Source organism: Zophobas morio, unplaced genomic scaffold (assembly GCF_036711695.1).
Source record: "Zophobas morio isolate AGI-343-1 ecotype UQ-CSIRO unplaced genomic scaffold, CSIRO_AGI_Zmor_V1 ptg000030l, whole genome shotgun sequence".
Lineage (NCBI taxonomy): Eukaryota > Metazoa > Arthropoda > Insecta > Coleoptera > Tenebrionidae > Zophobas > Zophobas morio.
The window spans coordinates 5,584,090-5,600,909 of NW_026972135.1; the positions used below are offsets into that span (position 1 = coordinate 5,584,090).

The 16,820-nt window shown below is 31.7% G+C and overlaps 1 protein-coding gene across 4 annotated transcripts in view; it reads left to right on the forward strand.

The window, feature by feature from the left end:
• The window catches only part of LOC135138742 (uncharacterized), a 340,017-nt gene that overhangs the window by 287,723 nt on the left and 35,474 nt on the right, over positions 1-16,820 (forward strand). The window lies entirely within an intron of this gene.

Genomic DNA, 16,820 nt, shown 5'->3' on the forward strand with positions numbered 1-16,820 from the left:
CTTTATCACTCACACGTTACATCTTTCAAGTAAAATAGAAATAGCTTTTGTATTTTGGAAATATAAATTTTTACAAAAAAAAAATAATTAAAATGATTTCTTGTTTGAGAGTCGTCATTGTCATTTTCTTCAACAGGAACTCGATAGTTGGCGGAAAAAACTTTTTTAATTGTAATCGCCACACTCGTATTATATTTTAAAATACATTATTTGGTAAAAAATCTATGTTCATATAACCTATAGCTGTAGAAAAACTTTCAAAAATTTTCACTCTTCGAAAAAAAAAATAAATAAATAAGTTGCTACTTAATAACATGTCAATGACAATATAATTTAAAACAAAGACAATCAACATACAATTTTTATGTAGCGATGTACAGTTGCAACCCCCCAAAAGTGCACGATTTTTCGTTGTCATGGAATTTTTTGAATTTTTAAATTAATGTAAGTCTGGCTATTACCAGTGACGTAGCATTTTTGAATAAACAAAATGTCAAATTTGACAAACTTTGTTATTCGAACGCCCATGATTTGAACATATATACATTTACAAAAGAGAAAATTATCGTGTACTTTTGGAAGGCCGCAACTGTACATGTTGAAAATATGTATTTAGAAAATCGAACTTAAAAATTTAAATATACATACCTATCAAAATTAAATGCAAAAAATTTTACTGTAATGTTTGTTTTTTCAAGCAGAATGCCTCCTTTTACCATAAACTGGACAAAAAGAGTAAATAGGAACATGTATATTATTACCAAATGCAGGGCCAGTTGCACATAACGAAAAGGAAATCTTGTATTTTTGCCATTTGGACACTCAAAGGGGTTAAAATTACATACGTTCGATATGACGAAGAATTTTGTAAAAAAATGGTTCTAAAACTCCAAAACGTTTATTACGGATGCGTTCTTCCGGAACTTGTTGATCCTAGGAGACGTAGGATATTATCGATTCGAAATCCTGATTATATTTTAAAAGCACACAGAGAAAAAAAATCACTAAAAGTTAAAAAACAACTTTAATTTTAAGTTTAATAAAACTGATTGTTATTTTTTTGTTGTGTTAATTCGTCATTATTAATTTTATAAATTTGACATGTTTTTAAATTATCATTCTCTGTTTTTCGGAAAGTTTGGTCGAAATCAGCTTCGAGCAAATTTTTTATAATCTATGTATCTGTCTATCTATAAGCCTGTCTGTCCAATTTTGAACGTATGCCTTCCCTTCATTCTTACATACTTTTTTTATTTTTTTATTACTATAAATTATACTCCTATTGCATACTATTTATGTATAGATTATTTGCTCGTTTTGAAAATATTTAATATACTTACTAAATCTGTCACCTCTAAAATGGTAGTTTCATTGTCTGTTATTCTTCTGGTTAATATTGATCAACATGATGCCTTTCTTAATACAAAAAAAAAAACGTGAAGATTATTTAGATAATCGTAAAATTTACCTGCAAAATAGAAAATAATCATACTCGACCTGCAACAACCAGAGGACGGACGACCGTCCTCAGGTAATTTATTCAGATAAGGAATTAGTACAGTCGCCCATCCAAGTAGAGATTTTCGGTGCTAATAATCCGCACCGACAAAATATTTTACTTCAGCTCCCCCTTAAACGTTTTTCTGACAATTTACAATTTTTGAAGCTGAAATGTATTGCAGTGGCGTTCACAAATGCTCGATAACACTGCAACCCTTAATGCTCTGGCCTGGCGTACTTTCGTGTCTATTTAAAAGGAAATTAAACCGCAAACCTGGCATTTCAATTTTTGACACATTTGATAGATTTGTTTCGACGTTCGTGACATTTCAAAAGAGTTGAAATCATTTTGGTGATTAGCGGCACGAGAAAAATTTCAATTGTTTTTCATAGGCGAGTTGACTACAATATTTTATAATGACCCTGTAGAAAACTACCCTTTTGCTAACTGTATTACCGACATAAGCTTGCGCATGTGCGCACTTGAAACAAACTAGTAATGTAAGTTCAGTTGATGTACCACGAAGTTGCAATACACATTTCAATCGTTTCGTTCAGTTTTATTCACCTATAATTTCCAAACAATCAATTCCACTGGATAAAGCAAAATTTGCTACACGTACTAAAAATATTGTCCATTATAATAATATGAGTTCTCTTAGAAAAACTATTAAACGAGATGCTGCTAAAGCATATAACGAGTATGTTGAGTCTATGGAAGCAAGCATAAAAACAAATCTAAACAAATTCTGGGCTTTTGTTAACTCCAAAAGGAAATTTTCTGATCTACCACATTGTTTCACCTATAATAATGAAGAACACACCGATCCTCAAAACATTGCAGATTTATTTGCATCATTCTTTGCATCGACGTATAAAGATCATAATGATATAACCAAGGATACAACTAACTGCAATAATCTCCAACATGAAGTTCTACATAACTCTTGTCTAAATATTAATAAAATAGAAGAAAATGATGTACTCAAGGCAATTAAGCGATTAAAAACATCCATGACAGCTGGACCAGACTTTATACCTGCATTTATGATTAAGGATTGTGCATATATTTTTGCCAAACCATTGTGTAAGATTTTCAATTTAATAATAAACACATGTAGCTATCCAGATATATTTAAATTGACACGTATATGCCCCGTTTTCAAAAAAGGTGACAAATGTTTGGTTGAGAACTATAGACCAATCTCTATAATGTGTAATTTTGCCAAAATATTTGAATTTATCATATCAGACTTAATAGCGTTCCATGTTAACAAAATTATATCAGAACATCAGCATGGATTCATTTATAAAAGATCTACAGTCACAAACCTTTTATCTAATATGCGCATGCGCTACGATGAGTAAAGACGTACCGAAATTGTGCTGCTCCTCTTGTAAAGAATATATTATTGATGAAACTAAAAGAATTATATGTAGTGGACTGTGCAACCAAGTATATCATCCTGATTGTACCAGTCTTAAGAAAACCGAACAAAAACTGCTAGAAAATGACAGTTTTAAATGGTTCTGTGCCCAGTGTAAAGTCATCACTACTAACGTAATTGATGTGCTAACGACATTAAAAAATAGTGTCCTCATGTGCCAGGATCAAATTCTTCGTCAAGGTATGACTATCGATAAACAAGCTTCAAAAATTCAAGAATTATTAAACGAAGTAAAACAGTTGAATTTACGCGATAAGAAAAACACACAAGATAAATCTTTTTCATCGAACACTTTTTCACTGGACGTACCAAGGCTCCATAAAAACGATGTGTACAAACAACATATACACAGTGAATTAACGAAGCACGAGTACGATCATCACGAGATACGAGATAAGCCGAGGGTTAGGTCTTCGAATTTGCCAAATACCGGCTCAACTAGTAATCTGAATTCCTTAGAAGGATCGATACTAACCGATGAACACAACAAGGATCTTTTCTCAAGTACAAGAACAACTGCTTTCGCAGAGCCAAAGATAAAATTCAACGAGCTAATTCCAACCATTATGAATGAGTTACCTGAAAATTCAGTGTCAACCAAAGGATTGAATCAAGATGAGGACTTCACTCTAGTCACCAATAAGAAAACATTTAGAGCAAGACCTCAAGGACGTAAACCAAATCAAGTCATCACTGGTACGGCGAAGAATAACGAGGAGTTATCAGCTGCTGGGAAGAGGGCTTGGTTTTACGTTGGGAGAGTTAAAAAGGATGTTGAGGAAGTTAAACTTTCGAACTATATAAGCCAGAAGTGTACCGGAGTGCAGAACATTTCGGTGACGAAATTAAACGCTATAGGGAAAAATCTTTCTTTCTGTGTCGGAATTGATTTTGACTATAAGGATAAATTAATGGATGAGCAATTTTGGCCTAAAGGTATACTTGTACGTAGGTTTAACTTTAATTTTAAAAAGACTTCCCAAAATTTTCAAAAGGAAGCAAGAAATGTGGAAACAAAGTAACATATCCCACGCTGACAAATATAGTTAATTTAGTTGATGACTTAAAGAAGCCAGATTCGAATCTAGGTGTACATGTTGCTAAGGATACGGTATTTTCTGTTGTAAATCTATTTTACATAAATGTTCAATGCTTAAGTAATAAGGTTTTGCAGTTAAATGCTTTTCTAAATGTGTCTCAACCTATCGAAATTTTATGTCTTAATGAACATTGGCTTACTAAAGATCAGATTTCTACTATAAATACTGATAATTATAATCTAATTTCTTATTATTGTAGACCCCCAAAATGTCATGGTGGTGTTGGAATTTATGTACATGAATCGATTGCAAGCTGCAAACCATTTTGTGTTGAGAGTTACTCTGTGTCTTTACATTGTGAAATGGCTGCTATCACGATATTTAATATTGTAATTGTAACTGTCTATAGATCTCCTGATGGTAATTTTGATGTATTCGTAAGTAATATTGAATCTTTATTAAATAAATTGATAAAAAATAACAAATATATAATCGTTTCTGGGGACTTTAATGTCCAATTTGAGACTTCTCAAAATAATGCTCGTATTTTAGTTAATATATTTCGTTCTTTTGGCTTAATCCAGACAGTTCACCAAAATACCAGAGATAACGCTTGTTTAGATAACATTTTTACAAATTTTTTGGAGCCTAGTTACTTAACTACAGTTTATGAGCCACATTTATCTGATCATAAGGGTATTTGTATGAGTTTAATACCACCAGTAAGTGAAACATCACAGATTGAGTATAATCACTTTAACTTGTTAAGACCAATAACTGAAATATGACTTTTTACACTCTACAACTTAGTAGAAAACTTAAACTGGGACTTTCTCGATGATGTAAATTCTAAAGGTGATGAGTGTTTTGAATTATTTCTACACAAGATGTTAGTAGCTATGGACCAGTCTTTTCCCATCGTTCGAAAAACACAATTTTCAAGATCAAGAAAAGTAGGAATAAATAATAACTGGTTTACTTATAAACTAAAAGAAATGCGTAATACGGTAAGAATACTCTATGATTTATCTCTTAATAATTTAATCGACAAAAAAATTTTTAAGTCTTATAAAAAATTATATACGGCCGAACTCTCGAAGGCTAAAAAGTTTGCAAATGATCTGTATGTATCTAAATCTACTAACAAGGTTAAAGCTATGTGGGATGTGATAAAGCAAAATAGCAAAAAACCGTTTAGAAATGAATCTATTAATATTACACCTGATGAGTTCAACAGTTATTTTGTAAATATTACCAAAAATTTTATAAATAATATACCACAGGTCCAGACTAGTTTCAATAAATACCTACTACAAGCTAATATTAATAATTTTGAATTCAAAGAAGTGACTTTTAATGAGGTTAGAAGGGTGATACACAGTTTGAAAAACACAAATAGTAGAGATGTGTATGGTATAAATACCATTATAATCAAGAATTTAGTTAATATAATTGTTATTCCATTAACAAGAATAATTAACAAATGTATTCGAGATTCTGTTTTTCCTGACCAATTAAAAATTGCTAAGGTTATTTCTGTTTTAAAAAAGAATGATCCACATGTTGTTACCAATTATAGACCAATACCGCTTGTCCCCATTTTAAGTAAAATATTTGAGACCATTCTTAAAGTACAACTTAGTGCATATCTGGAAGGGAACGATTTACTGCATAGCTCTCAATTTGGTTTTCGTAGTAATAGATCTACGTGTTTAGCTGTTAATACAATTTGTAATGAAGTTCTTCGAGCCTTTGAGAAAAAAAGTTACTCTTTAATGTTAAGTTTTGACTTATCTAAAGCTTTCGATTGTGTCGACCACAGTATTCTTTTACAGAAGCTTAAATATTATTCTGTCAGTACGAACAGTATAATGTTAATTGAATCTTACTTAAGCACAAGAACTCAATTTGTCCACTTTAATAACGTGAATTCAGTTGTCAAGAAAATATATATGGGTGTTCCACAGGGTTCGATTCTTGGACCTTTGCTTTTTTTATTATACATTAATGACCTTCCTAATTGTATTACCAGTGGAAAATGTATCCTCTTTGCTGATGACACTTCAGTTATTATAAATAATAGAAATCCTGTTGAATTAAATTTGGTTAAGTGTGCCGTGCAGTCTGATGTATTTACCTGGTTTGCCGCAAACAAACTTACGCCTAATGTCAATAAAACTCAGTATATGACATTTTCATTATACGATATGCATTTACATCATGACCCTATTTCATTTCTTGGACTTAAATTAGATAATCATTTGACCTGGGACTTGGATGTACAGTATCTATTAGACAAATTGTCTAATAAACTATTCTTTTTACGTAGGCTTAATGAAATCGTTTCTACAAAAATGCTTAAAATGGCTTACTATGCTGCTGTACATAGCGTTATCTCGTATGGGATTCTTGTCTGGGGACATTCTTGTCACTGTATAAAAATTTTTGCTATTCATCGTAAATGCATCAGAATTATGGGAGGACTTCGTTATCGTGATGATTGCAGACCTTATTTTGTAAAATATAAAGTACTTACCTTACCTAGCATTTACATTCTTGAGTGTTTAATCTATATGTATAAACATGTGTCTAATTATTCTACTTTTGATCATGCCTATTCCACGAGAAATAAACATGCTATTCAGATGGATTTTCTTAGATTAAGCAAAACTAGAAATAGCGCATTCTATTATTGTATCAAGTTTTATAATGCTCTACCATTATATGTACAAGAGAGTACTTTTATAATCTATAAAAAGATAATTAAAAGGTGTTTAACTGAAAATGCTTTTTATAGCTTTGATGAATTTTTTGAATATTGTACTGTGCATAAATGTCTATAGTTGTATATTTAATTTCATTATTTTATTATATTTTTATTGGACGAGTGTTAATTTTTGTAAATTTAAGCATAATAAAGTATATTATTATTATTATTATTATTATCTAAAACTCAATATATATCCGAATGCCTTGATAGAGGTAATCAGGTGGACGTTATATATCTGGATTTCTCCAGGGCGTTTGATAGTATTAATCACACATTGCTCCTTGATAAACTTGAATGTTTTGGATTCTCAGACTCTTTTATTCTTTTACTAAATTCTTATTTATCTAATAGGTCTACATATGTGAATTATGGGGGTTTTACTTCTTACACATTTACCCAATCATCTGGTGTACCACAAGGGTCAGTTCTTGGACCTCTCCTCTTTGTTTTATATATAAATGACATCACGGAAACACTTTATACTAAACATCTGTTGTATGCTGATGACCTTAAGATTTACCATGAAATAAAAAACACATCTGATTGTTCAATGCTACAGCAGGACTTACAAAATATATTAAACTGGAGTACCCTAAACCATTTGAATATTAATAAAACTAAGTGTTATGTTATGTCATTTACTAGAAGTGAATACAAAGTAAATTATCACTATAGCATAGATGATGTTATCTTGAATAGACCTAATGTCGTCAATGATCTTGGGGTAACATTTGACGCTAAATTATCGTTTTCATGTCATATAAGAAAAATTTCAGATGATGCGTATAAATGTCTAGGTCTCGTTATTCGTAACTCCAAATCATTTAATGACACCTCCACAATCATGACACTCTATATCGCCTTTGTTCGCAGTAAAATTGAATATGCATCTACAATCTGGTCTGCATGCTATAAGATATATTGTTCAGATCTTGAAAAGATTCAAAGACGCTTTTTGAAATTTTGTGCATTCTTCGTAGATGGTTTTTATCCTATTCGTAACTTTCCACAGGACCTGCTACTATCTCGTTTCGCTTTACAAAGTCTTCTTATCAGAAGATCCATGCAAGCATCGGTAATTTTATTTAAAATAATACAAAATATAGTTGAATGTAAATATATTTTCAATCAAATTTCTCTACATACACCTAGAATCAACTGCCGGTATCATCATATTTTTCAGCCACTTCGTGCTAGAACTAATATGCTTATGTTTTCGCCTCTAAATCAGATGATACTAAGCTACTGCAGCGTTGAGAAAGACGTTAATATTTTTAACTGCAAGCTGAATCAATTAAAAAGATGTTTTCATAAATGACAATACAAAGAGGTTAAACACCAACACTGGTACCTAATAGAAAATTAGTCATGGTTTCATTACATTTTAAGAGTAAACATAATAGTGCTTATTGTATTTTATAATAATTATTATCTGAGCTCACCTAACTGGGACTTGCAGTAGTAGAAATGCAATTGTGCTCAAACTGATGAAATCAATATAATACATGTTTTAAGTTGGCTTGTTAAAAAACCTGTTAGCCAATGTACAATAATAATATTATTAATAATAATAATAATAATGGTCCAAAACTGATCTTGAAAATTTAAACATCGCAACAAGGAAAATCTTCACACAGTATAGAAGGCATCATCCAAAATCGTCGATTGAAAGATTCTCATTACCAAGATAGAATGGAGGAAGGGGTTTCGAGAACTTAGAAAACTTATATCAGAGACAGATCTCAGATTTGAAGAAGTATTTCTTGAAACGAGCGGAAAGAAATGAAATGTTTCGCACCATCACAAGAGCAGATTTGAACCACACACCCTTAAATCTGTCGAACACAGAAGAAATCCACACCCTTCACACAATAGATAAAATAATAAGTGGGCTAAAACAAAAACAACTACATGGAAAATTCTACAAAGACTTAGAAGAAACTCATGTCAATAAGATGTCATTGATTTGGTTAAAAAAATCAAGTTTGTATGCCGAAACAGAAGGATTTGTGTTTGCTATTCAAGACCAAGTAATCAATACCAAGAATTATAGAAAATACATCATCAAAGATCCGAACATAAAAAACGACTGCTGTCGCCTCTGCAAAGCAAAACCTGAAACGATCCAGCACATAATCTCTTCCTGCAGCATCCTGGCACAAACTGACTACAAAGCTAGACACGGCAACGCCGCCAAAATCATTCACAAAGAACTAGCAACCCTTATGAACTTAATCGAAGATACGACACCCTATTACACTTACATTCCATCTCCGTTCCTTGAAAATAACAAATACAAATTATACTGGGATCGCACAATACTTACAGACTTAAACATTACAGCTAACAGACCAGACATCATACTTATCAAAAAACACACGAACGAAGCCATTCTCATTGACATTGCTACTCCTAACACAAACAACATTATTCAAACATACCACACCAAGATTTCAAAATATCTACAATTATCGATAGAAATTAAATCCATGTTGAATCTTAAAAAAATTTCAATTCTACCTCTAGGTATCTCAAATGTAGGTGTAGTTCCAAATAGCTTAGTTGAGAATTTAAAGTCTTTGCATTTGAATGATTCAATAATTGTCAAAATTCAAAAAGTTGTTTTGTTAGGAACATGTCATATTGTTCGTAAGTTTCTTCAACAGTCTGATCATGTCAGTCAGATTAGATTAGCACCGGTAGGTCAGAGTAGTGTAGGTCACTTTCCAAGTGATGCGCGGATAAATGGTCGGTAGTTACGCTAGACTTTCGGGGATGGGGTGAGATTAGAGAATAATAGCAGACTAATTTGTATGCTGTAATTCTAGAATCTCGAAAGTTGTTCTGTTAGTCTAATCAATGCATATCATTACTTGGTCTTAGTACCCGTAATGATAGAAGTCTTGCCTCAATGCCGGTCATTTCCGGGTCAGTGGTGGGTCTTAATAATAATAATTCGCAAAATTAAATTGTATAATTTTTCGAAGAAGCTGTATTTGAAGGCCTGTCTAACTTTGGACCATTTTTTTGTGAATATTCTGTGTACTATAGTTAGACATATAACAGAAATGCCACTTTTCAAAGACAAAAGCTAAATTTTGCAACAGTGTTTAAGTATATGTGCTCTCGGAGATTGACAGTAGTGGCTACAATCCTGTCATCAGCTTTGTTAGTGGAAAATAAATGCAAGGTAGAAATCAAATTTTGTTTTCAATTTTAACTATATCGGCATGTACTCGTGCTTTTCAAAATTACATTAAATGTTTGGTAGTAATTACTGGCATATTTTAAATTTGAAATTTTAAATTTGATAGTAGATAGTCATGAAAGTTTTTTTTTTGAAATCACACTATCGTTCTCAGCTTACGAATTTTAACTGTTATAGTAGCGAATTTTTGTTCAAACAACATTCTTTCTCTCTCTGGAAAAATAATGCGTTAACATAATAGAGTTTCCAGCCTTTAGTTTTATGTGTATTTTTAATTGGTAGTTATAATTTTGATTTTTTTTTTCAGCAAACACACTCAACGGCACCATGGATCTCAGTTCCGAAGAAGAAGAAATTAGAAAATTAGAAGAAAATTTAAAACAGATAAAAGATCATAGAAGACTAAGAAAACAAGGAAAGAGGAATAATTCGCACTCTGAAGAGAATGTATGTATTATAACTTTGGGTCAGCAAATAACACATGTTTATTACAACTTTCAAAAAATTAAAACCTAATTTGACTGCAGAGTTCCAGATAAACACGTCTAATGGTGTTTACACCTGTAGAAGTGTACCAAATCTATAAAACTTTAGAGTAAAAAACAGAAAAAGTCTTTTTTTTCTTTCAAATTATGCGAAATAAGGTATTTTTTCTACTCACTATATAGAAAATGTGATTTTCTTCCTTCATTTAAGGGCACAAAGTGTCACTTTACCTCCTGGCGGGAGGTAAACTATTTTGACTCCCGCCGGAAGCTAAAGTACATTTTTGTCAAAAATAACGTTCATAAATTTATAAACTTGCTACTTCTAAAACGTCTGGACGGGTACAATTATTATCTGAAGCACTACTTTCATCCAAATCCTCCATTTTTTCCTAAATTAATGCGTTTTAAGGAACACAAAACTACAATTCACGAGACGATTTGTTCAAACGCGATTAATTTTTTATTTGTTTGAAAATTGTCATAGAAACTATGTAGATGACTTAGTTTATTGCGGTAATAGTTTTTTCATTTAAACTTTTATAAAATTGATTTTTCCTACTCCCCTTATCGTAATCATACCATTAATACATGGTTTTCATGGACGTAAGTTCGTTTTACGAAATGATTACGGTTGTTAATGACGACGGGACGTAATAATGATTTACTTACGTCCCTTAGGAAAAAAAGTGCATCAGGACACGTGCTCTGTTAATTTATATTTATGGTAATGTTACAGTTTGTACAATTACTAACATTGTTAACAAAATTGGGATATTTATTTAGTACATTTTTTGATAATTCAATGCTATTATCACCTTCTTTATCCAGCAATTTAATTAAAATTGACTAATTTCCTTTTATTTGTGTTTATAAATAACTGCATGTAGGTGCTGCCTAGTAACGTTTCAGATGTATGCTGAGGCTGACTAATAACGTTTTAGTTGTATTTGTACTATCACAATAAATTAATTAATTACTTTTCTTCCTGAAAATTGTATCGTCTGGGGAGTAGGAAAAATGTTATAAACAATTCGGGAGGTAGAATATTAACCAGCCTCGAACTGCATTGCTTGCCCTCGGGGTACCCCCTCGGGCGCAATCACGTTCTCGTCTGGTAAATATTACCTACCTCCATTAATGTTTAAATAACTATTAAACGTTCGTTCAAAGAAAAAATTATATATATCACTTGAGCAAAGTGCCAATTGCTCCCTCAGATTCTTAAGGCCCTCCGCTACGCGTCGAGCCTCAACCTGAATCCGCGGGAGTAAATGTTTCACTTTGCTCCCTTGATATATAAACAACTATTCCGACCAAGTATTAGACATCTGCTGTCTTTATAGACCCAAAGTGCTCTGTGATTAACAATTGATTTATTTTAATTTACACTCTCTTAAGAAGAAATTGTTTAATATGTGTATTTAAGAGTAGATTGAAATAATTCGTTAATTACATATAACGGGTGATCAAAAAGCTTATAGATTAGAGCTGGCCATGGAAATATTGTTAACCGACAGATCCAATACAAACAAGAGATAGGTACTTCAAACAAACAAGCTTTTACATTTGGGAATAATTAACACATTAAAGAAAGTACCAATGAAAATGCACATCAGAAGAAGCGGATTTGTAAAGGAAATGATGGAAAATTAAATGAAACTTATTCGAAAGAGGTGTTTGTTTACCAAAACGTATGATATTTAAGTACTTTGGTTTTTAAATTTATGCGACATATTACAATTTGAACGTACCAACTATTTTAATTTAATTTAATTTATTTGTAATGCAATCTCCAATTTACATTTTGAATGATTAAAATAAATTACCTAAATAATACATATTCTAACAGAGTGTTCCCTAATAAGTAAATTCAAAACAAAATATTTATGGCTTAGCGGTTACTAATATGAAAACATTAAATAATGAACTAAAATCTACTGTTATAAAATAACGACATTTTGAATTTGAATTTGGTCAAAGGAGAATCAAACATCGATATGTTTCTGCTTTTATTTTATGAAGCAAAATGAAACAAACAATGCATTTGGACGTTTTGATGAATCGATAATATGTATTTGAATTTACTCGATATCGATAGTTAATGTTTGAAGCAAATTTTTGCGTTGGCAATTCTGAATTATTGGCAAAAAATGATAGTATATATTTCAGTTTACAATTGTCAATTTTGACATGACCAAGCGTAACAAATTTGTTGATTGGCTAAGGCGATGGCAGCTGGGATATGTATGTTACTTTTTTTAATTATTTATTTTAATCATAAAACTAAATTTAAAGGTACTCTTCAAAACTAATGTTAACTGTGCAATAAGTGCAGTTGTTTATATTAATTCCTGCTGTCGAATAGGACGCAAGGAACAAATTCTGATTTCTTGTGCTTGATAACGCAGCTTCGAAAGTCGTAGGTTAATAACCAGCATTATTACCAATTCTAACCTGTTGAAGTGCTGTTAATTTTTTTTCGTTATACCTCTTTGTTATTTGATCATATCCGTTGTGTCTCCATGGAAGTTATGTCATCGATAACAGCCACGGACGTTATAATAACAGCCGTGAACGTTATTTATTTAACAATATAATTATTTTTAATCAGATTTATTCCATCACGTTTTTCAATAAATTACAAATTCAAATTACTAGAACACTAAAATAACCTTCTCTAGCAAAAAGTAGTCATATGGTGCTTCCAGAAGAAATCTGATGATTTGCTCATTTGTTAGGATTTTTGCCCTTTTTGGGTTATAAAATTCAGATTTGTGTTTCAGGAACATAAGTTTTCCATATCTGTAACAAACGTAACTTTTGAGTAATAAGACGTAACTAAAAATGACAAATACTAGCCCAGAAATGTCGATACTTTCATGTAATTTCAAGCATGTCTTTAACATGGAAAGTTTTGTCCATAAGCTGTTTGGCGAAAAATTTTTGCTCAATTGTGACGCGTAGCAGAGCAAAATATCGTCACTAATCCCCTCAACGCCTCTCTTTTTACGCCATATTGTAAAATTCTGATATTCCTTTTCATACCTGAGACTTGTCTTCAGAGGCAATAAATCCAAATTTGCAGAGGCCGCTTCATCGCGAATATCTTCGGGAATTTTACAAACAGCTACATTTTTACGCAACATGTCAAAATTTTATTTTTGATTTATAAACATACCGTTACTATGGATAAAAAGTTAAGACTACCTGATTAGTTTCTTGAATTTGTATTTTTTGAGTATTTTTTTAATTAACCAGTTTTAGGTATGACGAAAAATAGTGAACGAAATACGGCCGATAAACCGTATAACAGTCTCGGATAATATTTATACGCCTCGGCTTCGCCTCGGCTATCAAACAATTATCCTCAACTGTTATACGCTTAATATCGGCCTAATAACGTTAAATACTATAACCTCATGTTCTTGACAGCATTTCATAGAAGTTTTATATTGGTTTTCATAAAAGACAGGTGACTTCCATGCTAAGAAGTCTTTTGTAGTTGCATGCGCCACCTGCTGCAATTCTGGGGCTGTGTCATCATTTTGTTAAATCTTTCTGAATATTGTTTGTTAATCATTAATATTCACTTGCACATACAAGCTAACATACTACATTAGAAAAATAATTAAATAATGAACAATTACAAGGAATACGAGTATTAACTATTTCGTAGGTCTATATTTTAAATAGAATTATAGCTTTTCTCGATTTATAAACTTTCTTGATTCTGTTTCAGACTTTCGAAAAACGACAAGGAACAATAGACAAGAGTCAGAAATACGTACATTTGATCGTCGCTAACGCCGCACTACAAATGGTAAGCGACAGTAAAATAAAAGACTTTCGCATTTCTTCGAACGATAAAAATTTCGGTCATTGTGATGACGTGGTTATTGAAATTAATACAGATAGGGATATAAAAACGAAAACACTTCAATTAAAACACAGTAACAAAAAAAGACAAATACGTACAGACGAGCTAGAAAGCGAAACGGGAGACTTTAGTTTAACCAAAAATTTCAAATCTGCTCAAGGGGTTCAAGGCAAAGTACAAGAATTTATATTATTCACCACAAATACATTTGAAACTTCAGAAGAAACAAAATTTAAACTAGAAGGAGAAGAGTTTTACCTGAAGGCGATTAAAAAGACAGTTTCAGAAGACGATTTCGACGTTTTAAGAATTTCTGAAAATACAGATTATTATCATACATTTCAAATCGTAGAGAACGAATGGACTAAACAAAATTCTGAAAAAATTCAGCAGTACCAAACATTCTTCGAGTGCTTTCGTCTTTACACAAACCAAGAACGTTTAGAAGCGCTTACAAAAACGACAATGGATAGATTTATTGAGACGTTTTGCTCTAACGAAGAAACTTTCAAGAAATACATCGACGTGATATCGGAATGGAGTTTGAAAGACGGAGAAAAAGAAAAATTAAGCAAAAGAATGATGCAACGTGCAATTGCACTTCGTTTGCTTTCTTCTCATATTGAACCATTTGTTTTTGGTTCAGTCACAGACGAAATGAAAATACTTCGAGAGGCTATTTGTTTATTTGACATTACGTTGTTGGAAAAAGAAGGCAGCAACGCAATTAAAAATCTGTGGGGCGACTTGAGCAAAAATGTTGACCAGAAAGAACTCAACAAGATTCGATCCGTTTATTCTCTTTCTACAAATCGCATAAGTGGTGTCGAAAATGTGGATTCAAATTTGTTGACACAATTACTATGGCTGATGGAGAAATGTCCACTTATTGTAAAGGAACACGAAAATATGGAAAAAGCTATTAAACTCTGTTCCGATGCAAAATTCGTCATACTAGGTGAGGGAAAATATGAAGAATGGATGAAAGAACGCTCCGTGTTTCAAAACTTGTCCAACTTAAAATCAAAAGACGAATTGTATGAAAAAGTATTGGGAAAATTCACAATTTCTTTACAAGGGAAAGAACCACGTAATTTGCTGACTGTTTTAGAAAAAAATGATGAAATTATAAACCATGTTAATGTGAACAAGCTTTTGGAAATGTCAAATGGTCCATGCCAAATAGGTGGACAAAAGGAATTTTTTCCGAATGTTTATATCGATAGATCTTTGTCAGCCAACATTATAGACATTAAATATTTAGAAGACGTTGATCGAAATACTGTTATCATTTTAAATTGCGAAGGTAATTCTCAGCAACTGAAAATATCTAAAAAACATACTTTAACAGACATCGGGGGTTTTTTAAGTAATACAGACCCCAAAATTTTTGATAAACCAATTTTTATAAAGTGTGAAAAAAATTGCAGTGATTCTGATTTTCAAATAATATGTTCCAAAACACCAGAATCCAAAACTGTGCACTATTTTAAATTTCTCAACGATCAAAATTTAGAATGGATTCGAAGCAAAGGCTCTGTTGATGAATTGCAAAATTATAAATTGCCGAATCGTTCCAAAAACGAAAAGGAAATTTGGTCATCCGAATTCAGCAAAAACATACATCTAATAACGGCTGACCCAGGAATGGGCAAAACCGAGTTAATGAAGAGTCTAAAAAACAATTGTTGTGCGAGATATTGGACCGTGATTCTGAGTGCTCAAGATATTATGTCTTTCTTTAAAAATTCAGCAAAGTTTGAAATATCAGCAGATTTAAAAAAACTACTCCAAACATTCATTTTAAATGAAAAATATCAACACTTATCTAGGCTGGATCGAGAATATTTCACACTGTGTTTAAAGAAGCGCACTGTGGTTTTTGCATGGGACGGTCTTGATGAAATATTTGCTCGCTATTTAAATATGACTTTAGATCTCATTGTTATGTTATCGCAAAAAGGTTTCATTCAGTGGGTTACTGTAAGGCAACATTTGAGATATCCTCTTGAAGAAAAATTTAATACTCTGTCAGTGAGTATAAATAAGCTCAGCAAAATCGAGCAAGATGATTACATTAAGAAACGTCTTCCTAGTTTTATTGCGTCTGTAGAGTTGAACCCAATCATCGACAAAATGAAATCCACGTTTGCATTTATAAAACATACAGATATATTGGGAATCCCTCTACAAATTTTTTTGCTTACAGACGTATTACTTAAAAATAAGGAAAAATATTTAGAGCCATTAAACAATGAATTTCTCCTGACTGACTTGTATCATTACTTTATTGAAAGCAAATTTATGTTTTTCTACGGACATAAAGTGAACGTAACCGATCCTTTTTGGGAAGAAGAGGTAAGGAAAAAAATTGAAAAGAAATTAAAACAGTATGAAAAATTGGCGTTAAAAGCAATATTTCCTGAAGATGTTTTGAAACAATTAAAGATAGATTATTCGCTAGATATAGATTCTGTTTCTGAAGATTT